A 14,173-nucleotide genomic window follows, 5' to 3' on the forward strand; every position below is an offset into this window, starting at 1 on the left:
ACAAGTAAGATTATTTCATTAAATAACTATTTTTATAATAAGTGATTTAATATAGTGATAAAAACAGCCATTTTCCATTTTCACAAGTGTTTTTCTTATCTAGCTTAATGGACGATCGCTGTATACCTGCATCTGCATTTAGTCTGTTGTAATAGGCTGTTGTTTCAGTTGAAATACATGAAAAGACAACGTCATAGAGAGGTATAGTTTGGAGTGCTGGTTTTCTTAGTGGCCGTCAAGTTGACATGGCTCAGTGACCCTATGAACAACAGATTGAATGAAACCTTGTCCTCTCTTGTGCCATCTTCACGGTCTCTGCCACACACCAGACCATTGCTGCAGTCATTATATCAACACATCTTGGTGAAGGTCTTTCTTTTGCTGACCCTCCTCTCCAAGTAGAATTCTTTTTCCAAGAACTGATGCCTTCTGACTACATGCCCAAAATGTGTGAGATAAAGTTGGGCAAAGGAGGGATATTTCTACAAGTTTTTAAATAATAAAAATAAAGACAGTCAATTCTCTCCATTTCCTTATTATTTTACTGCATTTCACCACAAAGGTTATCTACTGAAGCTCTTGAGGTTATCTGCATCTATTGTTGCAATTCTGTATTATGGTGGAAATACCATGTAATTATGTGAATCTGCCTGCCTCTTCCCAACTCAGTACTCGATAGTGTCACGTTGATGGCCTGAATGTGGCCATAATGGGAGTATTTGCCCCACAGAAATGGCAAATACTACAAATCAGGATTTGATTTACCGATTTGTTGGTGGTTTTGAGCAGCAGTCAGGAAACAACAGTCCCTGGTCCACATTTGGCTCACACCTTCACTTAAGCAGGCTTTAGGCACTGCCTAGTGGACTAACACTGGGATCTGAAGGCACCAAACCAAACATTGCCCTCTGTCCTGTCTCCCTGTCCTTCCGTGCACTGCCCAAGATCCGTGCTGCTGTCATCTATGTGTTGAGGACTTCAGTGGGCAGTGGCTGAGTGCTGAGCACTGAGCACTAGAATCTCAGTCCAGCAGTGACTTGCCAGTCAGTCAGCTTCTGTTTACAAAGCCTAAGTGGTGAAAGCTGAGCTCACTGGAAGATGGAAAGAGTGCACAAGATCTGGCTGTCATTAAGACACTGGGACAGAGAATAAGACTCACCTTGGTGGTCAGCACAGCTGCTGCCCTTCTCAGGGGCAAAGTCCTTGTGGAGAAGCATAGCTCTTTCTCCCGCACAAGGAGGTGGGCTGGTTGTGAGAAAAGGACAGCTGGCAGTGATAACAGTTGGCTTCTCAAGCTCTGAGAGCAGCCCCACCTAGCAGGCAAATAAACAGTTATAATCCATTTAGTGAGTGGCTAAATGCTTGAGCCCTGGTGGCACAGTGGTTAAGTGCTTGATTGCTGACCAATTGGTCAGCATTTCAAACCCACCAGCTTCTCTCAAAGATAAAAACATGGCAGCCTGCTTCCAGAGAGACTTACAGGCTTGGAAATCCCATGAGGAGGCAATTCTCCTCTGTCCTACAGAGTCATGATGAGTAGGTATTGACTTGGTGGCAGTAGGTTTGGGGAGTTTTTTGTTTAGTGGTGGTGGTGTTGTGTACCATTGAGTCAAAACTGTCCCACAGCTGGCCCTCTGGTGGGTTTTCAGAGGCAATTAATTGTACAGGAGGAGATTGTCCATCCTTCTTCCACAGAACAGCTGATGAATTCGAACCACATACCTTTGGGATTGCAGCAAAGTGTCTTGCTACTAGGCCACCGGTCTGGTACTGAGTGTTAATCAGGACTCACGAGGAATGGTCAGAGCACAAACAGAGGAGCCACAAACCCAGCTTGGGATGGGGCAAGGGCCAGGAAGCTTTTCAGAGGAAGGACACTGGAGAGGAGACTTGAGAAAGGAACAAGAGAGGGAGTAGAGATTAAGGATGGGTAAACAGATTCATCCTGGAGAGGGTTCAACCAGGCTGTTCCTTGGACGCAAGGATTCTGAGGCTTTGCCTGACATACTTTGGTCATGTTGTAAGGAGAGACCAGTCCTTGGAGAAGGACATCATGCTTGGGAGGGTGGAGGGCAGGCGCAGGAGGGGAAGGCCTTCTAGGAGATGGATTGATTCAGTGACTGGGGTAATCAGGATGAGTGTGTCGGAGACAATGAGATTGGCACAGGACAGAACAGAGTTTAGGGATGTTGTACATAGGGTCGCTATGAGTCGCAAGTGACTCGACGGCCCATAACAACAACAACAACAACAACAACAAGGTGAAACAAAAGAGAGGGTATAGCAAGATAAGATGAAGGAAATAATGGCAATATACAATTGTTTTAGTTTAGAAAACAAAGTGTATATGAATGACTGAATGAAAACCAATAAAAAAAATTTAAGATAGTTGGGCAGACGGACATAGAAAGCATTTAGGAGTGAGAAGACATACACACAAAGACCTACAAGTCAGAAAAATAGCCTCGTCCACAGTCCCAGAGCTTCAGGGTGTCTTAAGGAACAACTTGAGCAGCAAGTGCCTAAGGGTAATCAAAGGAGTAGACTGACAGATCTTATGGGCACCATGTCTTTACATAAAAATCTTGGACACTTGAATGATGACAGAGCGTTTTACCAAGCAGATTCTGGATGTTAGATATATCCCTTCAGCAAGAAATGTAAAGGATTAATTGGTAGGCCAGGGGAAAACTAGACAGAGTGAAAAAACTCAAGATGCTGTAGAATAGTTTTGGTGAGAAGTCAGAGAGCCCCATATAAGGGTGTGGTTAATGAGGTAGCATTGTGTATTAGGTGATCTACATACGAAACTTGATGAGTAAGACCTTCGACAAGGTGACTGTAAAAACGGGCTCCAGCATATCAGGGATGATGAAGATGGCACAGGATAAGGCACAGCTCAGCGATCCTGTTCATGGGATCAAGTCAGCTGGATGGCACCTAACAGCAACAACATAAGAAGAAGACCCAAAGTCATAGACTGTAGTTGATTAAAGGAAACAGAAATGTTATATTTTGTTTTCTTTCTTATAGTACAGACCAAAGATAGGTGATTGGCTGAGGGTGTGCAAAATGCTCTGTTCTATAAAATTATCCAAGGGCCCAGGGAACAGTTCTGTTCTGTCTGCTTCAACATGCAAGCCGACTGCGGTTCCAAGGCTATCATTGCTGCCATTATGCAGCCATCTGCAAGGGAGTGAAGTAAGTCCAGAGCAAACAGCTTTGTCAAGCTGAAGTGGTACACCCATCACCTCTGCTCATACTTACTCCAATGAAGGCTGCGAAACAGAGAGCCTAGCTGCATAGCCATGAGCCCTGTGAGACTTAAGGGGTTAAATTAAAAAAAAACAGAAACAAAAAATCAAAACCAAACTCCTAAAGGGGAGCTCTGGGGGCCTAGTAGTAAGAAGCTGCGCTGCAATCCCAAAGGCATGCGGTTCGAATCCACCAATGACTCTGCAGGAAAAAAGATGGCCAATCCCCTCCTGTGTGATTTAACCTCTAAAAACCCACTGAAAGATCAACTATGGGCCAGTTTCAATTCAGCAGCACCTAATCACAACATTACCAAAAGAAAGATGAGAGCAATAGGTCCTGAGGTCCAGCTGGTAGTCTGCATCACAGGAAGAGAGAAAAATGGCAGAGTCAAGAAGTACATTAAAAGTTGAATCAACAAGATTTATCAATCTGAGTTCTTGCAAGCAAGGAAACTCTTGATTTGAGGAGAAAAGGTATTTAAGGAAAGGAACATTGGGTGTTTACAAAACTCATTGGAAGGACTAGAGAATTTTATTTTAAAATCTGGCAGGAGCCAAGAAAGATGAAGCAGCCAAGATAATCAGCACTAGGAATGGCCTGAGATGAACAGGCCTGCTATTGGACAGGCTGCTGTGGCACCAGCTCTGAAAGCCAGAGGCCATGACTGCCACCCTCGCCACATCTACCTTCTGAAAGCTAGCCATTGTCATCATCGTCATCAGAATGAATTCTCATCTGGCTCCTGTTTCTTTGTATTGCTTGAAAGGCTCCGGAAACTTTAAGCAAGTGAACTTTGGTCATAAACCCATACTCTGATTGCCAGGAAGCTAAGGAATAGAATATCACTCTGCTTCAGTTTCCATGTGGAAAGAAAGAGCCCTGCCTCCCATTCGTTGTGAGAACCTCCCAAAAGGGTAAGGGAACAATGAGTCATATTCGACTTGACGACACCTAACCACTGCTAAGTGAGACTAGTATTGTTATATTTTGGAGGAATGTTATTCTAATTTGTACATCACTTTTTGTCAATTTGCTGCACTGAGGTAATCTGGATTTGCTGTGATGCTGAACCTTGTGCCATTGGGGTGTCAAATGCCATAATGGTTTCCCAATGTAGACAATGTTTGGTGGAGCTCCAGTTGTAAAACAGACTTGGAAGGAGGAGTGGCATCAAGTTCCCAAACCACATGCCTATGGAAACTCTATGAACATGGAGAAACAACGATAGCTATAGAAAGTCATTAAGGCTTTTGTTCATAGAGTCGCTATGAGTCATGCTCGACTTGACAGCAATCAACAACAACCTGAGAGTGAGCAGACAAAAATGACAAATACCAGTCTTTTACAAAAGCCTCATAAACAACTGGAAGTAGAGGTAAGAAAAGGGGTAATACTCATGTTACCGATTCAAGGTATAAAATGAGTATCAGAGCTATTTGAAGAAATGAGAAGCTCTAGAAAAGGAGATGGGAAGAAAAAATATGAAGACTTTCACTTTGGATGTGTTAAAATAGGGAGTGTGTAACAGATGCCCTGTAAGGAAGTGGGTATGTGGATAGTGGAGTTATAGTCAAGGATGAATAAAAGGCTTAAGCGTCAACACCATAAAGATTAGAGTGAAGGGGTCCCTATGGAAAGTATATTGAAAGAAAATAGAAAACAAGACACTGAGCCTAAGGAAATCAACATTCAAACCTTGGAAAATGGGGAAACGCATAGTTGCTGAGAAGAAGTGGATGAAACAAAAGGAAAAGAACTATTGTTGACACAGAAGATGAATGAAAGGACAGCTTCCAGAAGTCAATAGTTGACATTTTCAATTATTCCATATACTATAGAGAAACTGAAGGGAGCTTTGTTGGTCTAATGGGTAAGGAGCTGTATTGCCAACCGAGAGAAAGGCAGTTTGAATCTACCAGATGCTCCATGGGAGAAAAATGGGCAATGGGCAATCTTCTCCTGTGCTATGTATAGCCTCTGCAAATCTGTTAAGAGTCAGCAGTGAGTTGGTTCCAGCGTGATGACAGTAAGTTGAGTTGAGTTTGCAGAGAAACCAGGTAACCTAAAGAAGAGAGAAGAGGTCACCAGGTTTGGTCACCTGACCATTTTGGAGTAATTCCTTTCTGTGGAACTGCAGTAAGTACAGGCCCTGAGAAATTAGATAACTCTTGTCCAGAGTTTGGATGTAAAGGATGAGATCAAATTGGGGTTTCCAGAATAAAATAGGAGGTTGAACCAGGAATGTTGTTTAATTTGGTTGTTATGGTTAGGTATTGTCAAGTACATTCCAACCCATAAACCATCCCCACAATCTCTTCTGTGACTTGACCTCTTGTCAGTCCATCTTAATCAGAGTCTTTCTTTAGCTTGCTGGCCCTCTACTTTTCCAAGCATGATGTCCTTCTGAAGGAATTAATATCTTTTGATAACATACCCCAAATATATGAGACAAAGTCTCACCACCCTTTCTTCTAAGGAGCCCTCTAGCTATACTTTCTCCAAGATTTGATTGCCATCAAGTCGAGCACAACTCATAGGGACACTACGAACAAAAGGCCTGAAGCCTTTCTATAACTATCGTCATTTTTCAACATTCATAGAGTTTCCAGAGGCATGTTGCTTAGGAAGTGGATGCCACTCCTGCTTCCAAATCTGGCTTAAACTGGAAGCTCCACTAAACACTTTCACCATAGGTAACCGTTATGGCACTTGACACCCCAATGGCACAAGGTTCGACATCACAGCAGCCCCAGATTACCTCAGTAGAGCATATTGACAGACAAGCACTATGCCACTAAGAAGAATGTTCCTCCAAAATATAACAACTGACTTTTAAATGCAAAGGTCCTCCCCAAGATCTTGTTGACTCTAAATAAAAAGCAAACAATATGAGTATTTATTGTTGTTATGTGTCATTGAGTTGCCTGCGACCCATAGAGACCCTATGGACAGCAGCTCCTCACCCTGCCCTGTCCTGAGCCAATCTCACTAATTCCAGCACAACCACCTCCATTGCCTCAGATACTGTATCAATCCATCTCATCCAGGGTCTTCCTCTCCTCCGCTGTCCCTCCACCCTTCCAAGCATGATATCCTTCTCCAAGGACCTGTCTCTCCTGGCCATGTGCTCAAAGTATGTGAGATGGAGCTTCAAAATTGTAGCCTCCAAGGAGAGACTTGGTTTCACCCTCTCCAAAACAGGCCAATTTATTTTCTTGGAAGTCCATGGTATGTTCAAGACTCTTCTTCAGCACCACTACTTGAAGGCATCTATTCTTCTTCTGTCATCCTTAGTAATTGTCCAGCAGGTAGCCCATGGTTTATTAAATATTTTTCACCAACACCAAAATTTAAAGGCATTAATTCTTCTTCAGTCTTCCTTATTCATTATCCAGCTTTAAAGTGTATAGTACGCAATTGACAGTACCACGGCTAGGATCAGGTGCACCTTTGTCTTTAAAGGGTCATCCTTGCTCTTTAGCATTTTAAAGAAGTACTTGGCAGCAAATTTGCCCAATTAAGACAGTACTTGATTTCTTAACCAATTGCCACCAAGCTGATCTCTACTTATGGTGACCATGTGCATGGCAGAGTAAAAAGGTGTCCTTTGAGGTTTTCAGTGACTGACTTTTAAAAATAGATTGTCAGAACTTTCTTTCAGAGAATCTTTAGATGGAATTGAATCTCCAACCTTTTTGTTAGTGGCCAAGCACGTTCACTATTTGTATTTCCCAAGAACCCACTAGAATGCTCCTTAGGGGTTGGGGGTCATGCATACAACAGGTGACCTGCTGATACAAGCCTGGGGTGGAAAGGGCTGGGCTATGAGAAAGAAAAAGCTACTAAGTAGTGTTCAGAGTGCACAAAGTTCTCCTCTGTAGAATTCAGCTTCAAGTTGGATGCTCAGTGTTAAAAAAAATAATAATAATTAACACCATCTCAAAAGGAATGCTCTTTTCCCCTTTGGGGGATAGCATTACATTGGGATTTGGCCAAATTCTGGTCTGCCTCATTTCTCAGGCTTAATTATAATAGCCTCCCAGGATGATTTTCACACTATCCTTCTTTGATAAAAATTTGTAAATGTTTCCAATAGAGAAGTGGAAGCAGATGTTCTTCCCCTGGACAGGTTGTTGACCAGGAGAAAAAGAAAAAAAGTCAACAGTGTAGTCACATTCCTAATAGATCTGAAAAGTCCAGAAGGGATCCTAGAAAACAAAAGAGGTGAGAATCCAGGATACCCACATTTCAGATATAGGAATAACTTACTTTAGTTTATGGAATATGCTACAACCATGCTCATTCAGCTGAGCATGGTGGAATGATCATAGATGTAACATCAGTCAACCTAGACTCAAATCCCGACTCCATCACTTACCCTAATACTCACACAAGCCACTTCGTACCTCGGAACCTCAGTTTCTTCATTTAGAAATCTGGATTGATTATTAGAGAGGATGTAGCCAATCTGGTTCCTGTACAGTCTATCAGATGAAGTCTATGTGCTAAGTAATCTTTTGTAGTGTTTTGAAAAATATATTTGTGATAAATTATCGAATGTACAAAATTAAATGTACCAAACCCATTGCCATCAAGTCTACTTGGACTCACAATGACCACACAGGACAGAATAGTCCAGCCAGTACTGCCACCAATACTGCATTCTCTGACTGCCAAAGAGCTGGACAATGAATAAGGATGACAGTAGAATCAATGCCTTTGAGTTGTGGTGTTGAAGAAGAGTGCTGACTATCCCATGAACTGCAAAAAGAATAAATAGCTATATCTTGGAGAAAGTGCAACCAGAGTACTTTTTAGAGACAAGGATGGCGAAGCTAAGCTTCATCTCTCATACTTAGAGCATGTTGTTAGGAAAGGCTATTCTTAGAGAGGAACATCATGCTTGGAAAGGTGGAGGGTCAGCAAAAGAGATGAAGACCTTCAGTGAGATGGATTGACACTATGACTGCAGCAATAGGTGCATCAAATGTATCAGAGATGAGGAAGACAGCATAGGCTAGGGCAGTTTTCAGATCTTTTATTTATGTGGTCTCTATGAGTCATACTCTACATGAGGGCACACAACAACAACAACAACAACTTCAAGGAAAGATTGTGAAGATGAGTTGAAATCACATGTGTAATAATCTAGTACATGCAAGTTACTTACTAAAGAGTACTTATGGGATGCTGAAGCCAATTGTTAAAAGTTCAGGAGTCTTGTAAGTTAGTTGGAAACCCGTTAACTCCTTGTAGTCAACTGTATTCTGACTTATGGTGACCCTATAGGACAGTATAGAAGTGCCGCATAGGCTTTTCAATGCTATAGATCTTTATGGAAATGGACTGCCGCATCTTCTCCTTCAGACCATCAGGTGGGTTCGAACTTTTGATTAGCAAGTGAGTGTTTAACCACTGTACTACTAGAGTTCTTTGTTACACTTTGAAGATACAAAAGCCAAACCCATTGCCATCAAGTCTACTCGGACTCACAATGACCCAATAGGACAGAATAGAACTTGCCCACGGGTACACAGGGCTTGAATTTCTACAGAAGTAATTGTCACATCTTTCTCTTGCAGAGTCACTGGTGAGTATAGACCAGTGACTTTTTTCATTAAAATTCAAATGATTTTTCTGGACTCTTGTCATGACAATAATACCTAATTATATATTGCTTTTATACAGTCGTCTCCCTCATATGTTTCTATGCAGTGTACATTATTTATCCCCTCTTTTCTGTTTCCCCCCAACCCCCATATCAGTCCTGTTCTATAACAGTGGCATTATCCAGTATTTGTCTTTTCGTGACTGAGATACTTCACTGAGCATAATGTCCTCCATGGTCACCATTTTGTATACTATTACATGAGTTCTTTATTTTTCAGTATTGCATAATATTCCATTGTGTGAATAAACCATAGCTCTCTATCTATTCATTTGTTGATGGGCACTAGTGGTTCAGGGCAAGTAAGAGAGGACTGTATAACAATGAAAGAACTTTTTTCCCCAAAGAAAAAAGTGAACTGGGAGGGGACAGGGAGGAAAATGTGCAATAATGAATGAATGGAAATCCCAGTTCTTTATAAATTTTCATTAAATCTAAAAAAAAAAGTCAAATGCTTAGCACTATACCATCGGTATTCCTTTCTTTCACCATTAGAAGCTTGAAGTCAGTCATAGTGGAAATATTTGCACTATAGAAATTGGTAGATACTACATATTGATGTTTTTGTTTCACTTTATTTCCCCCTGGAAACCCAATTATCAGCACACTACTGTTTTATTATTCTTTCCATTCTTCGTCCCTATACTTGGAAACACTTCTGTGAGGTATTATCATTTTTCATGCAAGAAAATGAGATTCAGCTTAAAATACTCACCCAAAGGCAACAACAAATTGCAACTATCCAGATAGCCCCCTTGCAAATCTAGTGCAGTCTCCACCTACTACAGCAGCGTAAATGTAAGATAGTGCCATTTTGCATACACTCAGAGCCTGCCTCTCCCTCATATTCCTTTCCTAAACACTTCAGTGGAGAGATGCCCTCTCGAGCCTCTGGCTTCCTACCTGACTACTTGATTTTACCAGCACAGCAGAAAGCTGAAGGTCTAAGCCTATTGTTCTTATGAGCTGTTAATTTGAAACTAACTCATAACTGAGGCCCCATGGTTTTCAAAGACTGTATACATCAAATGCGAGAAGATTACCCATCTCTCCTCAGGAGCAGCTGGTGGATGCAAATCACATGCTTTCAGGTTGGCAGCACCACTCTTCACCACTAGACCACCAGAGTTCCCAATTAGGTAAAAAGCAAATCCGTTGCTTTTAAATTGATTCTGACTCATGGTGACCTCATGTGCTACAGACAAGCAGTGAATTCCATAGACTTTTTATGTAATCCGTGAGGGAACTCTGACAGTGTGGTCTGTAGCAAGTGGAACTATTAACCAAAGACTGAGAGTTGTCAGTAGCTCAAATTCATCATTGGGAAAGAGGGAGAAAGATGAAGGAGAAAGATGAGCTGTCTCTTCCCATCAAAATGGACAGCCTCACATTGGTGGTTTGGTGGTAGAATTCTCACCTGCCAAACTGAACAGGCTTGAAAACATGCTGGAGGCTAACGAGGAGGTAGAACTCACTCGATGACTGTGAGTTTTTTAATCACAAGGGAAGCAGATATCCAGACCTTTCTTCCTACACGATTAGAGCATTCGAAGCACCAAACTTCATGTTACTTGTTCAGTGGAAACCATGTGCCCCAGAGGTTGTTACTGAGGTGTATCATCAAGTCAATCCCAACTCGCAGCTACCTGGTTGACCGCAAAGAGTAAAATGTTCCATATGGTTTAGCACCAGCAGTCAGGAAATCAAAAGACAAATTGATTTGGTAAAATCTGCTGTCTGGGACCTCTCCAGAGTACTGAAAAGCAACAAAGTCAGTCTAGAGGCTAAGGTGCACCTAATCTAGGCCATGGTCTTCATAATTACTTGCTAAGGATCAGAGAGCTAGACAATGACCAATGATGATGGAGGAAGAATCCATGCCTTCAAGTTGTAGTGCTGGAGATGAGTCTTGAACATACCATGGACTGTCAAAAAAAACCCAAAATGAATAGGTCTGTCTTGGAGAGGGTGAAACCAAGTTTGGAGGCTAGAACTTTGAAGCTCCTTCTCACATACTTTAAGCACATGGCCAAAAGAGACAAATCCTTGGAGAAGATTATGCTTGGAAGGGTGGAGGGACAGCATAGGAGAGAAAGACCCTGAATGAGATAGATTGATAAAGTAACTGGGGCAATGGCGGTTCGTGTGTTGGAAGTAGTGAGACTGGCTCAGGACACAGCAGACTTTAGAGCTGCTGTACATTGGGCCACCGGAGACACGAAAACACACACAATAACAACAACAATCTTTATGGGAGGGAGCTCTGATAATCTCATGGTTAGAAACTGTGCTGCCAACCCTAAGGCAGGTGGTTTAAATCCACTAATTTCTCCACAGGAGGAAGAAAAGCACTCTCCTCCTGTGCAGTTTACATCCTCTGAAAATCTGCTGGGGGGGTCAGCTATGAGTCAGTTCCACCTTGACGGCACACAACAATAACAAAAATCTTTCTGGAAGCAGATTGAGTCCTTTCTCTTGAGGAATACCCGGCAGGTCTGAAATTTTTGGTCAGCATTCCAACACTTAACCATTTTGCTACTTAGGTAGCTGGATGGTCCAAAGAAGATTCACTTCATCGTCAAGGTTTCACAATTGTTAACTTCACAGTGCATTTATCACTGTGTTTCTAAAGCCTCTTCACCGCTCGCATAACATCCTCATGCTAAGTGACTTCGAGTGCTCCAGAAACATGATCTCATTGTCCCTCAACATCCCTTTGGGGAGGGTTGGAGACCAGAGTCCTTATTCGAAAACCCAAGAGAAGTGACTTGGCCAAGGTCGCCTAAGGAATGAAAGGGGGTGGCAGCTGGCCTTCCTGTTACTCCTGTCTAGGCTGCGTCATCCACTAGCAAAGAACAGAATAACAGCTGCAGCCTCTCTTGAAGGAAGAGAAAATGTCAAGGGCTATCAAGCCTCTTAGCTGCAGGGCACAAACTCATTACCAGGTAGTGTTAAGAATTTTTTTTTTTTTAAAAAGGCCCTGCATGATATACTGCCATCCAATTATGAACTTCACCCAGGCTTGAAGCTGTTGACATTGTCCACAATCAACATTCTAACCATGTCTGGATGAGAACATAGTTTGTACTCCTTGATTGTGGGATTATGCCAAAGTACTGTATAGGTCTAGTTTCAAAACAATACAACCACCAACATGGAGGGTGGTGCACGTCGCCCAAGTATCTGAGCTGACATTATTACTATCACGCCCAGTGATTAAGAAGAAAATAAAAGCAGAGTCCCACTTGTCTAATTTGATTATCAGAGAAGCTCTGTTGCTTACTAATGTCTGCTTGCAATTTGGGGGCAGAAAAGAGGTTTCAAACTATCTGAAAGCTGAGAAATCACACACCGGGGCTGAGGTCTGTGTAAATGAGATTTAATAATAATGGGATATGCTCCCAGAGAAAAAAGTAAATAAGAGGCAGAGAAAAGGGCACTTTCAGATTATCGAGGGGGAGGGAGGAATCCAGCTAATCTGGCCTGTTTGGGGAAATGGCCTGTGCTGAGGGGGAAAGCTGGGCCCAGCACAAGAGCAAAGTGCAGGAGACAGAAGGAATGGAGGACAACAGTGTTAGATACGAGATTATGGTGCGGATTGGGTCTCAGGAGAGGTGATTATAAGTACTGTTGGGGGCATTACATGGAGGAAAGTTTCTATGTACAGACAAGAAATGTGGCTAAATAAGGATTCCAGAGCCAAGCAGAGAAAGATTTCAGGGTGGAAGGGGCAGTATCTGCTTGAAAAGTACTCAGGAGCTGCCTAGGAAAGAAAAGGGAAGCCTCAGAGTTTGCTCTGGTCCAGCAGAGAAGAAAGGGGCAGGTAGTAGTAATGAGTAGAGGCCAATCAGCCAGCTTGCACTGAGACTCTAGTGGTGCTCAGGCATTGCCAGAAGATATTTACCACATTTGCAACCTACAATCAAATCAAGTTGCCCAAGTGCAAACACTTTGAACTTCACAAGTATTGCTGAAACCTTGGAGAAATGCTGGACTTGAAGTCAGAAGACTTGGTTGTGTTCCGGGCATGCACTTCACTGCTCTGACTCTCAGCAGACGGGGAGAATAGTGTAGTGGACCTTTGGGGCATGGAGAAGACAATTTAAAATAAGGTAAATGAGGTAGACCTGGGAATTAAAACTGTAAAATCAGCTTTTCCAGGTGGAAGCAGAGATAGGAGAAGTTCATCTTAAAAAGGCAGGAAAAGCACCCAAGCTGAACTCGAGTTTGGCTGAAGGTACGTGCAGACCCAAAGGTGACTGTGCAACCAAAGTGGGCTTTATGAGAAGCAGAAGCATAGTATGGAGGAAGGCTGGTGAGCCCCAAAGAGAATCCACCAAGTTCAGGGAAAGAGTCTGACCATATACGACATGAGTTCTGTAAATGAAATTTAGTAGATGAGACGCATGCCCAGATAAAAAAGTAAATAACAGGCAGAGAAGAATCTTTTGATATTGTGAATCTGACCAGCATTTAAGTGAAAGTTTGGCCCTTTGAACCTTGCAGACATAACTTGAAAGAAAGGCCTGGTGATCTACTCTGAAAAATAAACCACTGAAAGCCCAATAGACACACAGAGAGCCAGACACAGCATTTGACAGATTGGAAAATTACTCTGTGCACATCATAGCAGTTAGAGAATTACAGTCCCACAGCAAAGACAATGTCCAAGGTGGCCATTTTGAGCTCCAGTGGTCTAGTAGTAAGGAGTTGTTCTGCCAACCCAAAGACGTGCGGTTTGATTCCACTCCACGGAAGAGAGATGGGCAATCTCCGCCTGTGCTGTTTACTGCCTCAGAAAATCTCCTGGAGGATTGATTACGAGTCAATGATACACAACAAGATCAGCAACAACAACAACCATGTGGCCAACTGAGGATGAAATCCAAACCCAAATGTGTGGCTGTGGAGTCAACCCAGGCTCAGTGACTTTATACGACAGACTAGAACTGTCCCACGGCAGCTCCAGGCCTATCACGTGGAGGGAAGCAAACTGCAGCATCTTTCTCTGACAGGGTGACTGGAGGGTTCCAGCGGCCACCACCCTTCCAGTTAACAGCTGAGTGCTTAATCCCTATGCTGCTATGAAGGCTGTTTTACAATGAGACCATGAAATATTTCAACTACCTAAGTATACAAGATAGATTAACAGAAAGGACAACCTAGGTAGAACTATCAAGTATGGAAATACAAAGGAGGAGGAACAGTTGTAAGCAGACCCTAGTGATTGGTACATGGAATGTGAGA

This window comes from Elephantulus edwardii, unplaced genomic scaffold (assembly GCF_000299155.1).
Source record: "Elephantulus edwardii isolate Elephantulus edwardi_28Jun2011 unplaced genomic scaffold, EleEdw1.0 scaffold00052, whole genome shotgun sequence".
NCBI classification, from domain to species: Eukaryota; Metazoa; Chordata; class Mammalia; order Macroscelidea; family Macroscelididae; genus Elephantulus; species Elephantulus edwardii.